The following is a 16,384-nucleotide window of genomic DNA, read 5'->3' on the forward strand; positions in this document are numbered from 1 at the left end:
AAAACGAGCGTGGTTAAGAATTTTAAAAAAAGAACATAAACATAAAAAATAATAAATAGTTATGTCATGGCCAGCATTTTTCTTTTCACGTGCAGTTATTCTAACAACCACTAGATGTCGCACATTTTTAACCTCAGTATGGGCTGCATCTGTGTCTCTGCCTGTCATGAACACCCCATGGACACGTTATGTGAAGAGGCAAAGTATCTTCAAAGCGACGCTTGTGTTTCTGAATGAAAGAGGCAGGTATGTGCAGAGTGAACTTTCTGCTCAACACTGAGTGTTTCTCAGACAGAAAGACACTTTCTATAAAGATACAGAGGAATGAACTGAGCAGAGTGCAGGATGCAGAGGTTCTTCAGTGAATGTGGTGCTGAAGGTGTGGAGGTGGATCAGTGTGTCAGAGGAGTTTATCTTCATGGGATCAGGCAGGAGGAGAAGACCTTGTCATCAGTGAGTTAAACTGCAGTTTAACTCTGCTGTGAACAGCCTGAACAACACTGCTGCAGCTGTAGTTTGTTCAGTGAGTTAAGGGCTCGTAGCTGTGAACCAGTTGATGATTTTAGCTCAGAAAGGCAGTTCATACAGGTCAGTGGATCCACTGCTGGGAAACACTGCCAGACCTGTTAGGCCCAAGTGCATTGTGGGAATGTTTGGCAGCGATGTCTGTCCATGAGATCTACATGAAATCACGTCTGTCTTAGTGTGGAATTCTAACCTGAGCGACCTTAAGACTCCCCGGGTGGAGTTCCTGGGGTTTAGGGCGGACATGTTGTTCTGACTGAGTGACGCAGAGCTGGATGCCGTCTTTGCAGAAATCCAACTAAGTCCCCCAAACACAGGACACAGAATGATGAAATCATTCCTTCATGCCAGGGGACTGCTGCTGCAAAGTGAGTCTGATATGAAGTGGATCCTTATGTGAAAGTCCTCTGTAAGCTGCATCAGTGCAGTCTCTCTGCTTTGTGTCAAAGAAGCTGTGAATGAACCTTCTTCAGATTTAGATCTGATGCATTATATCTTCTTTTTCTTTGTCCTTCACGCTGGAATAGATGCTTCAGCCGTTTAACTGTTCATCTGTCTGCTGCAACAAACAATGGAGCATCTCCAGTGCTGGAGAGCTTCCTTGGTGCCATCAACACGTCTGGTTTGCCATCACCTGTGCGCTCTGACAGGCTGCTGAGAATACTGAGGTCGCCCATTTCATGGTGGAACAGCGAGGAGAGAACCCAGACTCACACGTTACAGGAAGGAGTTTCCATAACCAACGGTGAGGTTTCCATAGCGATGTATTATGAGAAAAGCTCTGCAGCAGAGCACATAACGAGTGTTATTATTCCCCAACGTTCATCCTGCTGTTCCTCTGCAGGACTCTCACTGGCCTCATTCACAAACTCTGCTTTGTCCTCCATTACTGACAGAAAACACTGAACAAAGCATGAATGACATCTGTCATCTGCTTCAGAGCCTGTTGTTTTTTCACATTTCCTAAATGTAAAGTATATTTGAGGGGGAAAGACCTTCAGACATGTTTTCCTTCTTCTTATTTCTTGTGTTGGAACTGTTTGTATTTGCAGCAGCATCAAACACTTTCAGACTTAGTTTTTCAGGCGAGTTCTCCACCAAGACCAGATTAGGCTGGACACACATTTCTAAAGCCATCACTGAACTTATGAGCATCAGTTTCCTCATTGTAGAGTCATAACATCCAGCAGCTAGAAGTTCTAATTCAGAGCAGAAACATCTTCTATTCCTGCTTGGAATGTTTCTCTGAATCATGTCTCTTGTTCTTCCAGGATAGAACGCTGATGGACAGATGTTTCCATTCCAGTCCTTGACCCATTCCATACTCTGTTTCTCAGCCTGGAGAGAGAAGGGCTTTTGACCCCTGATGATGAGTCATCTCTTTGCTCTCCACTGGGCTTTTCTGCCTCAGCTGCAGAGGCAACTTGCCTTCTTCATGGATGCTTGGAAGCATCACGGCCTGAGAGCAGCAGGCAGCCAGTCTCCCCACCAGCTTTGGACATCATTCAGACACCTTCAGGATCCTGATCAGGTGTGTTAAAACAGCTGAGTGCATCATATCAGAAGCCATTATTTAAATGATACATTTAAAAGGCCTAAAATGATTTGGCGAGATTACAGAACTTAATATTTATACTGAGGAGAACTGATTTCATAGCTTCAGTTTAAAACTGCAACTGAAAATGTTTCAGTGAAACATCTGAAGATGCCAAAGCTTTTGTTTAAGTCTCCAGAAAGCCTACAAACTATTGAATAAGCTTAAAGCTGTGATGGTGTTTTATTTGTGTTCAGGTGGAGGCAGACTGTGGGACTGACTGGGATGGAGCACACGGCTCTGATGACCTCGGAGGTGAAACGGACCGAGTTGAAGGAGCCCAAGTGCAGCTTGAAGGACACCTGAGCGAGAACATGGCCAGGTCACCTGACCCCGATGTTCCCTTCATGGATGCACTCCACATCTATGCAGCCGCACCACAGCAGCTGATGCAGCCACAGCAGAACTGGACGAGTTCACCAACGTTCACACACTGCTGGATGGAAAAGTGCACCAAACACTTCATGTTCAATCGTCTTTATTCACCAAACTTTAACATTTATAACATAAATAAAACTTCAGATTGAAATGTTTGTTCTCAGTTCTCCTGAACTGTTACCAACCTCACACACTTCCAGTTAATGAGGTAAAGCCTTAACATGGCTCACTGCTCCACAGCCTTCAATGAGCAGCATGAAACAGAGGAACAGACTAACTGCTACAACTTTGAAATGTTCAACTTAAAGACGCTCAGTTTCTCACATTATTCACATCAGATCATTCCAAAGCCAAAGTCTGTACTTCTAACAGACGCTTGGAGCGTTTCTCTGAATGTCTGCTAGCTTTGGCTCTTCAGAGGCAGTTTCAGCAGGTCCTGCAGGCTGAGGCTACAGGCGTGGTCATTTCAGGAGGAACTCCTGCATACAGGTGCTGGGGAGGTATACTCCAACCTGTCCACAGCTTCAGGAGTTGGTGCAGTTCCTGAGAGGAGCCCACAGAGACACAGTCAGAAGTATTTAAAGCTGCCAATAAGATGCTGAACAGCAGAACTTTCTCAAGTTTACCCAAAGATCAAAGAATCTCTGCTTCACCTGTAAAAAGAAACTGGTCTTTCTGCGGTAAAATAAAACAATGTTTCCATCATGTTACCGGGTAGATTTTCCACCACCAGGTTTCATAAATATGGAGTCAGTGTGAAGAATCAGCAGCAGCTTTAGGAGATGAACATTGTTCAGGTCTGTTTCTCTGAGAGAACATTTACAATCTGAGCATTTTCAGTGTGGTCTCTCAGAAAGCCTGAGCTGCACGTCTCCTCCAGGCTGCTGTGCTCATCCTCACTATCTGGCATCGGCCTCATGATCCTTTTCAGGATGATCTGAGAAGTAAAAACAGCCTCAGAGGCTGTAAACTGAAAGGGTTTATTAACAGAACAGAGCAGCACATTTATAAAAGCAGAGGCAGAAAAAGCAGGGGGAGAGAGGAGGAGACAAGCAGCAAAGTGCTGCTTTAAGTTAAATTAAGCTGGCGATAAAGCAGCATTCAAAAGCTACAGCACAAAAATGTCTGTGACAGTCTGTAGGAAACACGTGTCGCTGCATTATCTGACAGAGCAGCAAACAAGTTACTGACTGGAGAAACAATCCACAGCTGTGACAGAGAGCAGCAACAGAAGCTCTACAGGGGTTGTAGGCTGTACTTCTATCACATCGGATGTACTGTAGATTTCTTGGGACGATCCATCTGAGTTCAGCTGAGGCGAGTTGGACCCACGAGGGATGTTCCTGACCAACAATTTGCTCGTCGATTAGTCTAAAACTTAAATTTAGACAAAACAAAAATATGTCTCAAGATTTAGTCGAGGCCTCAGGACACAGATGCAGGGTCGAGTTCAAAGTCAAGACTGTTTATTTATATAAACAACAGGTTGATGATCTGCTCACAGAGCAAAGAAAGGGGCTGTGAAACTCCTGAGCACTCTCCTCAATAACTATGGAGGAGGAGAGTGCAGCTGTGAAAATGATCAAACCCAAAGCCTCTCCACTCCAGGAGGAAAACAAAGAGCTATTAAAGATAAGAAACTCGCAGCTCTCCTAACGAGGCGGACTTAAACAAAAGAAGCTCTCTCAGAAACAGAGGCACTATGAAACCTTAACAGTTATCTATCAGCACACCTATAACGGCGGCGCAAAGATCCTCCAAGAGCAAAACACAAAATCACTCCACTAACGGAGGGCTATGAAACTAAAACAATTAACCAACGCAAAAGCTCCGCTAACGGAGATGATTAAAAGATTACAACAAAGATCACTCCAAAAAGAACAGAGGAACAAAACCAGGCTATGAAACTGAGCGTAATAAAACTAAAGCTGTGGATAAAGAATAAATTACAACAAAGGATACGCTCGACTGCAGGCTGAAGGAAGCTGTGGCTGTGGAACAAAGAGGCGAGGGTGAGGCTCATGGTGGAAACAACACACTGGCACAAGACAAGGGAGACACAGACTATTAGAGCACAAGAGGAGCCAAGGAGAACAGCTGGAAACACTTTGGAATCAGGGAAGACAATCAGACGCAGACACAGGAGGAAGGGCAAGGTACCTGAAAGGAGAGGGACGTTAGTGATTTCAAAATAAAACAGGAAATGACGAGACAAGACATGAATCAAAACTTAAATCATGACAGATTTCTTTAAAAAAAATCAGAGGTTTAAAAATACTTTTGACAGTAAAATTGCACATTGGAAAACAACTTAGACCCAAAAAGTGACCAAAGTCCGACTGTGTTTGAAGTACTTGAGGGAACTGAAAAAATGACATTAACAATTAACTATCATGGCACAAGAAGCTCTGACAATGAACACATTTTCTTAAAGTCCATGTGTGTGAAATGTTGGGATAATCTGTGTTTATATTTGAGTCACCTTCAAATGAAGATAAGTTACAACATGAACAAGGGAACCCAGAGAAGGATGCAAGATTTGGATAGCAAGCATTTCCCAGCTGGTTGGCTGTTGTCATGCTTCCTGAGCGATTTACACAAGTCAAACAAATTCCCAACATCTGACACTGAAACACATGTTTGGTCCTACAGTAAACCTGGAGATTCAGAGGGGTTTCCCCTTTTTTATCCTTTCAAAATAAAGAATGAGCAGATTTCTCACTCATTTTGGTCACAGGCCCATTATACGTGACTTACAGTTTATCATAGAGGGAGAAGGACCAGGAGAGGAGCCGTTCATCCCTGCACTCTGTGGGGCTACAGACCGGTGCGCAGCCGCAGCTTCTCTGCAGACTCAGACTGAGTCAAATGAACACGGAGCAAACGACTCCCCTGCTCCATGGAAATTTAACTATGGCTGCAGCCCTGACGTTTAATGTACTCATAAACAACTGTTGCTTTCATTCGCGTGACATATTTTTCCTTCACCCACACTGTATTCAAAGTAAAAAAAAAAAACTTCACCATTTCTCCAAGGAAAGACAGCGCCAGTGCATTATGAAGCTCATTTATCCTCCTCTCTGCGTCAGACACATTCATGCTGCGTTCACTGAAAAAACGTTATTTCCACGTTGCAAATTTGAAATTCCGGCCAAAATGCCATCCTGTCAACTTGGTGAAAACGGAAAACTCGTGCTACAACATTTCAAATGTGGGACTTTCAAAGTAATTAGGCTTTGGAACTGTAAAAAGGTTTTAAGAAAATCACAGGACTATGGTGGGAAACCGCCCAAACTCGCTTTAACCATGGCCCGAACAGGCTTTTATTTTTTCACGTAATTGGCTTGAGAGGCTGATGCTGATCCTGCACATGTTCTTCTCTCTCGTGTTGGTTCTCTGCAGCTGAAAGTGAGACTCTCAGATAACTTAGTGTCTGTCGACCTCTTCTGTTCCCTGTGTGTAGTTTTGTGTTCAGCGTCACACAGAGAGACCAAGGCTGCTTAGTTAGATGAAATCATCACAAATTGCTCATTTTTAAACAGTTACATTATATTCTAGAAGTCAGAACACAGTAATAGATGTTGTTTCAGCATCTATAAAAAGCTGATTTGTGACTGATTCTCTCGCTTACGGCCATACCACCCTGAACACGCCCGATCTCGTCCGATCTCGGAAGCTAAGCAGGGTCGGGCCTGGTTAGTACTTGGATGGGAGACCGCCTGGGAATACCAGGTGCTGTAAGCTTTTTACACCTGCAGGAGGCGCTGCTGCTCACTCAACACGGACAGCTTCATGACATACTTCACATCAGGAAGGAAATCGGTCAAATAAATTCACTTTTCAATCTTTGTCAAAGACTGGAAATGAGCGCACACACAAACCTCATTTAGGTCACTCTGTCATATCATCTTCCAGCACTGCTCAGCTCACAGTGACTTCATCTGTCTCAATTCTTCTGGATACCAAACACACACAAATATTATTGTCTCACATTAGTCTGCAGACTGTTAACAGATCTTCCTGCAGTCTGCAGATTCATCCCATTTCCTTCCTTCCTAAGAATCCCTGCTGATATCCAAGGTGCTGATCCCAGATCTGCTCAGATGTCCCAGGTTCTCCTCTGCTTTTATCCTCACACACTGAACTGTCTCCTCATCTATGTGTTAACAACCAGAACCCACTGATGTGGGCTCAGAAATAAAGTTTCCATTGTTTTCCAAACACAAATGAATAAATTACAGAGATTTACTGAGGCCAGATTGAAAAAGTGCACGTGCAGCCACTTTAAACTGTCAAACAGGCAACTTTATATCTAACAGCAAACACTGAGAGCTGCTCTGTAGAATAAATACTTTTACTGGTGGAAGTGTTAGTAAATGTTGCTGATGACACTTTGATTCTTTTGCCTGAGTGAGGTTTTAGATGCAGAACTTTTACTGGGAGTTGAATATTTCTCAGTGTGGCATCAGTGCTTGTAAAGGATCTACACCACTGTCACCTTTTATAAGTGAATTATAAGCTAAAGGCTTCCTGTTTGCCCCAGGTTAGGGCTAAGCTGATCCGGGTCAGGGGTTAAGTTGCACCGTCTGGGGGTGAACTGACCATCAAATTGAATCTAAATCAAAGCCATAAGAAATTTCAACCATAACTTACCTCTTTGAAAAACTGATTTAAAAGTCCATTATTGTTTTGTAAGTGGTCATATTAATTTTCTTCAGGATAACTTCACATTAAATCTGATTTAAAAAAAAAAAGTCATTAAAGTTGGAATCTTCCCTGAAACAGAAATGCTGAAGTGGAATGAATGAATAAATGTCCCCAAAACTTTCCATCCTTCCACTTTCTTTAATTCATGGTTTCAGGGGCACTGGAGCCTATCTGTCACAGAAACTCCTCAACATTCCAGTCTAATAACAAGTCTGAAACTAAAGCAAAAACTGCAGCCCCAAATGAACATTGGCATGATATAGGCTGTGTCAAATGCAAAAGCAGTCCCTGTTTCCCTTTTTGGAACTCATCCTTTCTAAGGACAAAGTTAAATGTATGAGGATCAAACACAACAAGTACCTGGGACATGTCAACAGATCCAGGAAATCCAGGAACCAGCAAACTGAGAGCCAAAGAGAAACTGAGGCGTCTGCCAACAAATCAGCAGCAGCTGAAGCTGATCAACTTCCTGATGTGTCATGAGGTGATCAGATGTTTCAACAAAAGACATCAAATAACAGCTGAAGCTGCATTAAAGACAATAAGAGATGTGGAAGCAGCATCAAAGCTGAAAAATGGGAACTTTAAACCTTGTTGGATGTGAAATTAAATGTGCTGAAGAGCAGGATTTCTACACACGTCAGTCATCATCATGATGTGAGTGTTCAGCTGCATAGAAACATAAGAAGAAGAAGCTCCACTTTAAGACTGTGTGATTCCAGTGATGATCCAGCATTGATCACTTCCAGTTTCTGGAGAATTTGTTTAAAAAAAGAAGCTTTCTGGTGAATTGATTTGATTGTGGATGTGAAGTGTGTCAGCGCCCCCTGCAGGTTGTAGAGAGAAGAGAAAAAGCTTACAGCACCTGGTATTCCCAGGCGGTCTCCCATCCAAATACTAACCAGGCCCCCTGCTTAGCTTTCGAGATCGGGCGTGTTCAGGGTGGTGTGGCCGTAAGCAAAAGTCACCGTAACAAATATCTATTATATAGCTGCTTGAACCATATGTTTCTTTTATTTTTTTCACCTAATTGGCTTGAGGGGCTGATGCTGATCCTGCACATGTTCTTCTCTCTCGTGTTGGTTCTCTGCAGCTGAAAGTGAGACTCTCAGATAACTTAGTGTCTGTCGACCTCTTCTGTTCCCTGTGTGTAGTTTTGTGTTCAGCGTCACACAGAGAGACCGAGGCTGCTTAGTTAGATGAAATCATCACAAATTGCTCATTTTTAAACAGTTACATTATATTCTAGAAGTCAGAACACAGTAATAGATGTTGTTTCAGCATCTATAAAAAGCTGATTTGTGACTGATTCTCTCGCTTACGGCCATACCACCCTGAACACGCCCGATCTCGTCCGATCTCGGAAGCTAAGCAGGGTCGGGCCTGGTTAGTACTTGGATGGGAGACCGCCTGGGAATACCAGGTGCTGTAAGCTTTTTACACCTGCAGGAGGCGCTGCTGCTCACTCAACACGGACAGCTTCATGACATACTTCACATCAGGAAGGAAATCGGTCAAATAAATTCACTTTTCAATCTTTGTCAAAGACTGGAAATGAGCGCACACACAAACCTCATTTAGGTCACTCTGTCATATCATCTTCCAGCACTGCTCAGCTCACAGTGACTTCATCTGTCTCAATTCTTCTGGATACCAAACACACACAAATATTATTGTCTCACATTAGTCTGCAGACTGTTAACAGATCTTCCTGCAGTCTGCAGATTCATCCCATTTCCTTCCTTCCTAAGAATCCCTGCTGATATCCAAGGTGCTGATCCCAGATCTGCTCAGATGTCCCAGGTTCTCCTCTGCTTTTATCCTCACACACTGAACTGTCTCCTCATCTATGTGTTAACAACCAGAACCCACTGATGTGGGCTCAGAAATAAAGTTTCCATTGTTTTCCAAACACAAATGAATAAATTACAGAGATTTACTGAGGCCAGATTGAAAAAGTGCACGTGCAGCCACTTTAAACTGTCAAACAGGCAACTTTATATCTAACAGCAAACACTGAGAGCTGCTCTGTAGAATAAATACTTTTACTGGTGGAAGTGTTAGTAAATGTTGCTGATGACACTTTGATTCTTTTGCCTGAGTGAGGTTTTAGATGCAGAACTTTTACTGGGAGTTGAATATTTCTCAGTGTGGCATCAGTGCTTGTAAAGGATCTACACCACTGTCACCTTTTATAAGTGAATTATAAGCTAAAGGCTTCCTGTTTGCCCCAGGTTAGGGCTAAGCTGATCCGGGTCAGGGGTTAAGTTGCACCGTCTGGGGGTGAACTGACCATCAAATTGAATCTAAATCAAAGCCATAAGAAATTTCAACCATAACTTACCTCTTTGAAAAACTGATTTAAAAGTCCATTATTGTTTTGTAAGTGGTCATATTAATTTTCTTCAGGATAACTTCACATTAAATCTGATTTAAAAAAAAAAAGTCATTAAAGTTGGAATCTTCCCTGAAACAGAAATGCTGAAGTGGAATGAATGAATAAATGTCCCCAAAACTTTCCATCCTTCCACTTTCTTTAATTCATGGTTTCAGGGGCACTGGAGCCTATCTGTCACAGAAACTCCTCAACATTCCAGTCTAATAACAAGTCTGAAACTAAAGCAAAAACTGCAGCCCCAAATGAACATTGGCATGATATAGGCTGTGTCAAATGCAAAAGCAGTCCCTGTTTCCCTTTTTGGAACTCATCCTTTCTAAGGACAAAGTTAAATGTATGAGGATCAAACACAACAAGTACCTGGGACATGTCAACAGATCCAGGAAATCCAGGAACCAGCAAACTGAGAGCCAAAGAGAAACTGAGGCGTCTGCCAACAAATCAGCAGCAGCTGAAGCTGATCAACTTCCTGATGTGTCATGAGGTGATCAGATGTTTCAACAAAAGACATCAAATAACAGCTGAAGCTGCATTAAAGACAATAAGAGATGTGGAAGCAGCATCAAAGCTGAAAAATGGGAACTTTAAACCTTGTTGGATGTGAAATTAAATGTGCTGAAGAGCAGGATTTCTACACACGTCAGTCATCATCATGATGTGAGTGTTCAGCTGCATAGAAACATAAGAAGAAGAAGCTCCACTTTAAGACTGTGTGATTCCAGTGATGATCCAGCATTGATCACTTCCAGTTTCTGGAGAATTTGTTTAAAAAAAGAAGCTTTCTGGTGAATTGATTTGATTGTGGATGTGAAGTGTGTCAGCGCCCCCTGCAGGTTGTAGAGAGAAGAGAAAAAGCTTACAGCACCTGGTATTCCCAGGCGGTCTCCCATCCAAATACTAACCAGGCCCCCTGCTTAGCTTTCGAGATCGGGCGTGTTCAGGGTGGTGTGGCCGTAAGCAAAAGTCACCGTAACAAATATCTATTATATAGCTGCTTGAACCATATGTTTCTTTTATTTTTTTCACCTAATTGGCTTGAGGGGCTGATGCTGATCCTGCACATGTTCTTCTCTCTCGTGTTGGTTCTCTGCAGCTGAAAGTGAGACTCTCAGATAACTTAGTGTCTGTCGACCTCTTCTGTTCCCTGTGTGTAGTTTTGTGTTCAGCGTCACACAGAGAGACCGAGGCTGCTTAGTTAGATGAAATCATCACAAATTGCTCATTTTTAAACAGTTACATTATATTCTAGAAGTCAGAACACAGTAATAGATGTTGTTTCAGCATCTATAAAAAGCTGATTTGTGACTGATTCTCTCGCTTACGGCCATACCACCCTGAACACGCCCGATCTCGTCCGATCTCGGAAGCTAAGCAGGGTCGGGCCTGGTTAGTACTTGGATGGGAGACCGCCTGGGAATACCAGGTGCTGTAAGCTTTTTACACCTGCAGGAGGCGCTGCTGCTCACTCAACACGGACAGCTTCATGACATACTTCACATCAGGAAGGAAATCGGTCAAATAAATTCACTTTTCAATCTTTGTCAAAGACTGGAAATGAGCGCACACACAAACCTCATTTAGGTCACTCTGTCATATCATCTTCCAGCACTGCTCAGCTCACAGTGACTTCATCTGTCTCAATTCTTCTGGATACCAAACACACACAAATATTATTGTCTCACATTAGTCTGCAGACTGTTAACAGATCTTCCTGCAGTCTGCAGATTCATCCCATTTCCTTCCTTCCTAAGAATCCCTGCTGATATCCAAGGTGCTGATCCCAGATCTGCTCAGATGTCCCAGGTTCTCCTCTGCTTTTATCCTCACACACTGAACTGTCTCCTCATCTATGTGTTAACAACCAGAACCCACTGATGTGGGCTCAGAAATAAAGTTTCCATTGTTTTCCAAACACAAATGAATAAATTACAGAGATTTACTGAGGCCAGATTGAAAAAGTGCACGTGCAGCCACTTTAAACTGTCAAACAGGCAACTTTATATCTAACAGCAAACACTGAGAGCTGCTCTGTAGAATAAATACTTTTACTGGTGGAAGTGTTAGTAAATGTTGCTGATGACACTTTGATTCTTTTGCCTGAGTGAGGTTTTAGATGCAGAACTTTTACTGGGAGTTGAATATTTCTCAGTGTGGCATCAGTGCTTGTAAAGGATCTACACCACTGTCACCTTTTATAAGTGAATTATAAGCTAAAGGCTTCCTGTTTGCCCCAGGTTAGGGCTAAGCTGATCCGGGTCAGGGGTTAAGTTGCACCGTCTGGGGGTGAACTGACCATCAAATTGAATCTAAATCAAAGCCATAAGAAATTTCAACCATAACTTACCTCTTTGAAAAACTGATTTAAAAGTCCATTATTGTTTTGTAAGTGGTCATATTAATTTTCTTCAGGATAACTTCACATTAAATCTGATTTAAAAAAAAAAAGTCATTAAAGTTGGAATCTTCCCTGAAACAGAAATGCTGAAGTGGAATGAATGAATAAATGTCCCCAAAACTTTCCATCCTTCCACTTTCTTTAATTCATGGTTTCAGGGGCACTGGAGCCTATCTGTCACAGAAACTCCTCAACATTCCAGTCTAATAACAAGTCTGAAACTAAAGCAAAAACTGCAGCCCCAAATGAACATTGGCATGATATAGGCTGTGTCAAATGCAAAAGCAGTCCCTGTTTCCCTTTTTGGAACTCATCCTTTCTAAGGACAAAGTTAAATGTATGAGGATCAAACACAACAAGTACCTGGGACATGTCAACAGATCCAGGAAATCCAGGAACCAGCAAACTGAGAGCCAAAGAGAAACTGAGGCGTCTGCCAACAAATCAGCAGCAGCTGAAGCTGATCAACTTCCTGATGTGTCATGAGGTGATCACATGTTTCAACAAAAGACATCAAATAACAGCTGAAGCTGCATTAAAGACAATAAGAGATGTGGAAGCAGCATCAAAGCTGAAAAATGGGAACTTTAAACCTTGTTGGATGTGAAATTAAATGTGCTGAAGAGCAGGATTTCTACACACGTCAGTCATCATCATGATGTGAGTGTTCAGCTGCATAGAAACATAAGAAGAAGAAGCTCCACTTTAAGACTGTGTGATTCCAGAGATGATCCAGCATTGATCACTTCCAGTTTCTGGAGAATTTGTTTAAAAAAAGAAGCTTTCTGGTGAATTGATTTGATTGTGGATGTGAAGTGTGTCAGCGCCCCCTGCAGGTTGTAGAGAGAAGAGAAAAAGCTTACAGCACCTGGTATTCCCAGGCGGTCTCCCATCCAAATACTAACCAGGCCCCCTGCTTAGCTTTCGAGATCGGGCGTGTTCAGGGTGGTGTGGCCGTAAGCAAAAGTCACCGTAACAAATATCTATTATATAGCTGCTTGAACCATATGTTTCTTTTATTTTTTTCACCTAATTGGCTTGAGGGGCTGATGCTGATCCTGCACATGTTCTTCTCTCTCGTGTTGGTTCTCTGCAGCTGAAAGTGAGACTCTCAGATAACTTAGTGTCTGTCGACCTCTTCTGTTCCCTGTGTGTAGTTTTGTGTTCAGCGTCACACAGAGAGACCGAGGCTGCTTAGTTAGATGAAATCATCACAAATTGCTCATTTTTAAACAGTTACATTATATTCTAGAAGTCAGAACACAGTAATAGATGTTGTTTCAGCATCTATAAAAAGCTGATGTGTGACTGATTCTCTCGCTTACGGCCATACCACCCTGAACACGCCCGATCTCGGAAGCTAAGCAGGGTCGGGCCTGGTTAGTACTTGGATGGGAGACCGCCTGGGAATACCAGGTGCTGTAAGCTTTTTACACCTGCAGGAGGCGCTGCTGCTCACTCAACACGGACAGCTTCATGACATACTTCACATCAGGAAGGAAATCGGTCAAATAAATTCACTTTTCAATCTTTGTCAAAGACTGGAAATGAGCGCACACATAAAACTCATTTAGGTCACTCTGTCATATCATCTTCCAGCACTGCTCAGCTCACAGTGACTTCATCTTTCTCAATTCTTCTGGATACCAAACACACACAAATATTATTGTCTCACATTAGTCTGCAGACTGTTAACAGATCTTCCTGCAGTCTGCAGATTCATCCCATTTCCTTCCTTCCTAAGAATCCCTGCTGATATCCAAGGTGCTGATCCCAGATCTGCTCAGATGTCCCAGGTTCTCCTCTGCTTTTATCCTCACACACTGAACTGTCTCCTCATCTATGTGTTAACAACCAGAACCCACTGATGTGGGCTCAGAAATAAAGTTTCCAATGTTTTCCAAACACAAATGAATAAATTACAGAGATTTGCTGAGGCCAGATAGAAAAAGTGCACGTGCAGCCACTTTAAACTGTCAAACAGGCAACTTTATATCTAACAGCAAACACTGAGAGCTGCTCTGCAGAATAAATACTTTTACTGGTGGAAGTGTTAGTAAATGTTGCTGATGACACTTTGATTCTTTTACCTGAGTGAGGTTTTAGATGCAGAACTTTTACTGGGAGTTGAATATTTCTCAGTGTGGCATCAGTGCTTGTAAAGGATCTACACCACTGTCACCTTTTATAAGTGAATTATAAGCGCAAGGCTTCCTGTTTGCCCCAGGTTAGGGCTAAGCTGATCCGGGTCAGGGGTTGAGTTGCACCGTCTGGGGGTGAACTGACCATCAAACTGAATCTAAATCAAAGCCATAAGAAATTTCAACCATAACTTACCTCTTTGAAAAACTGATTTAAAAGTCCATTATTGTTTTGTAAGTGGTCATATTAATTTTCTTCAGGATAACTTCACATTAAATCTGATAAAAAAAAATGTCATTAAAGTTGGAATCTTCCCTGAAACAGAAATGCTGAAGTGGAATGAATGAATAAATGTCCCCAAAACTTTCCATCCTTCCACTTTCTTTAAATCATGGTTTCAGGGGGACTGGAGCCTATCTGTCACAGAAACTCCTCAACATTCCAGTCTAATAACAAGTCTGAAACTAAAGCAAAAACTGCAGCCCCAAATGAACATTGGCATGATATAGGCTGTGTCAAATGCAAAAGCAGTCCCTGTTTCCCTTTTTGGAACTCATCCTTTCTAAGGACAAAGTTAAATGTATGAGGATCAAACACAACAAGTACCTGGGACATGTCAACAGATCCAGGAAATCCAGGAACCAGCAAACTGAGAGCCAAAGAGAAACTGAGGCGTCTGCCAACAAATCAGCAGCAGCTGAAGCTGATCAACTTCCTGATGTGTCATGAGGTGATCACATGTTTCAACAAAAGACATCAAATAACAGCTGAAGCTGCATTAAAGACAATAAGAGATGTGGAAGCAGCATCAAAGCTGAAAAATGGGAACTTTAAACCTTGTTGGATGTGAAATTAAATGTGCTGAAGAGCAGGATTTCTACACACGTCAGTCATCATCATGATGTGAGTGTTCAGCTGCATAGAAACATAAGAAGAAGAAGCTCCACTTTAAGACTGTGTGATTCCAGAGATGATCCAGCATTGATCACTTCCAGTTTCTGGAGAATTTGTTTAAAAAAAGAAGCTTTCTGGTGAATTGATTTGATTGTGGATGTGAAGTGTGTCAGCGCCCCCTGCAGGTTGTAGAGAGAAGAGAAAAAGCTTACAGCACCTGGTATTCCCAGGCGGTCTCCCATCCAAATACTAACCAGGCCCCCTGCTTAGCTTTCGAGATCGGGCGTGTTCAGGGTGGTGTGGCCGTAAGCAAAAGTCACCGTAACAAATATCTATTATATAGCTGCTTGAACCATATGTTTCTTTTATTTTTTTCACCTAATTGGCTTGAGGGGCTGATGCTGATCCTGCACATGTTCTTCTCTCTCGTGTTGGTTCTCTGCAGCTGAAAGTGAGACTCTCAGATAACTTAGTGTCTGTCGACCTCTTCTGTTCCCTGTGTGTAGTTTTGTGTTCAGCGTCACACAGAGAGACCGAGGCTGCTTAGTTAGATGAAATCATCACAAATTGCTCATTTTTAAACAGTTACATTATATTCTAGAAGTCAGAACACAGTAATAGATGTTGTTTCAGCATCTATAAAAAGCTGATTTGTGACTGATTCTCTCGCTTACGGCCATACCACCCTGAACACGCCCGATCTCGTCCGATCTCGGAAGCTAAGCAGGGTCGGGCCTGGTTAGTACTTGGATGGGAGACCGCCTGGGAATACCAGGTGCTGTAAGCTTTTTACACCTGCAGGAGGCGCTGCTGCTCACTCAACACGGACAGCTTCATGACATACTTCACATCAGGAAGGAAATCGGTCAAATAAATTCACTTTTCAATCTTTGTCAAAGACTGGAAATGAGCGCACACATAAAACTCATTTAGGTCACTCTGTCATATCATCTTCCAGCACTGCTCAGCTCACAGTGACTTCATCTGTCTCAATTCTTCTGGATACCAAACACACACAAATATTATTGTCTCACATTAGTCTGCAGACTGTTAACAGATCTTCCTGCAGTCTGCAGATTCATCCCATTTCCTTCCTTCCTAAGAATCCCTGCTGATATCCAAGGTGCTGATCCCAGATCTGCTCAGATGTCCCAGGTTCTCCTCTGCTTTTATCCTCACACACTGAACTGTCTCCTCATCTATGTTTTAACAACCAGAACCCACTGATGTGGGCTCAGAAATAAAGTTTCCAATGTTTTCCAAACACAAATGAATAAATTACACAGATTTGCTGAGGCCAGATAGAAAAAGTGCACGTGCAGCCACTTTAAACTGTCAAACAGGCAACTTT

General features: G+C 42.5%; 4 non-coding genes and 5 pseudogenes across 4 annotated transcripts; 5 read left to right on the forward strand and 4 right to left on the reverse strand.

Moving 5' to 3' along the window:
* Positions 1-6,122: 6,122 nt before the first annotated feature.
* On the forward strand, positions 6,123-6,241 carry LOC140301014 (5S ribosomal RNA). Its single transcript, XR_011914889.1, has one exon. It is a non-coding gene; the product is annotated as a 5S ribosomal RNA (ribosomal RNA).
* Positions 6,242-8,057: 1,816 nt separating this feature from the next.
* On the reverse strand, positions 8,058-8,163 carry LOC140296455 (5S ribosomal RNA; annotated as a pseudogene).
* A 357-nt stretch (positions 8,164-8,520) lies between these two features.
* On the forward strand, positions 8,521-8,639 carry LOC140301136 (5S ribosomal RNA). The gene has a single exon (XR_011914901.1). It is a non-coding gene; the product is annotated as a 5S ribosomal RNA (ribosomal RNA).
* A 1,816-nt stretch (positions 8,640-10,455) lies between these two features.
* Positions 10,456-10,561, reverse strand: LOC140296456 (5S ribosomal RNA; annotated as a pseudogene).
* Positions 10,562-10,918: 357 nt separating this feature from the next.
* LOC140297273 (5S ribosomal RNA) lies at positions 10,919-11,037 on the forward strand. Its single transcript, XR_011913047.1, has one exon. It is a non-coding gene; the product is annotated as a 5S ribosomal RNA (ribosomal RNA).
* A 1,816-nt stretch (positions 11,038-12,853) lies between these two features.
* LOC140296458 (5S ribosomal RNA) lies at positions 12,854-12,959 on the reverse strand (annotated as a pseudogene).
* A 357-nt stretch (positions 12,960-13,316) lies between these two features.
* LOC140294779 (5S ribosomal RNA) lies at positions 13,317-13,425 on the forward strand (annotated as a pseudogene).
* A 1,813-nt stretch (positions 13,426-15,238) lies between these two features.
* On the reverse strand, positions 15,239-15,344 carry LOC140296459 (5S ribosomal RNA; annotated as a pseudogene).
* A 357-nt stretch (positions 15,345-15,701) lies between these two features.
* LOC140298501 (5S ribosomal RNA) lies at positions 15,702-15,820 on the forward strand. Its single transcript, XR_011914147.1, has one exon. It is a non-coding gene; the product is annotated as a 5S ribosomal RNA (ribosomal RNA).
* Positions 15,821-16,384: the final 564 nt, after the last annotated feature.

The sequence above is a fragment of the Leuresthes tenuis genome, unplaced genomic scaffold, assembly GCF_036924035.1.
Source record: "Leuresthes tenuis unplaced genomic scaffold, fLeuTen1.0.hap1 SCAF_1, whole genome shotgun sequence".
NCBI lineage: Eukaryota > Metazoa > Chordata > Actinopteri > Atheriniformes > Atherinopsidae > Leuresthes > Leuresthes tenuis.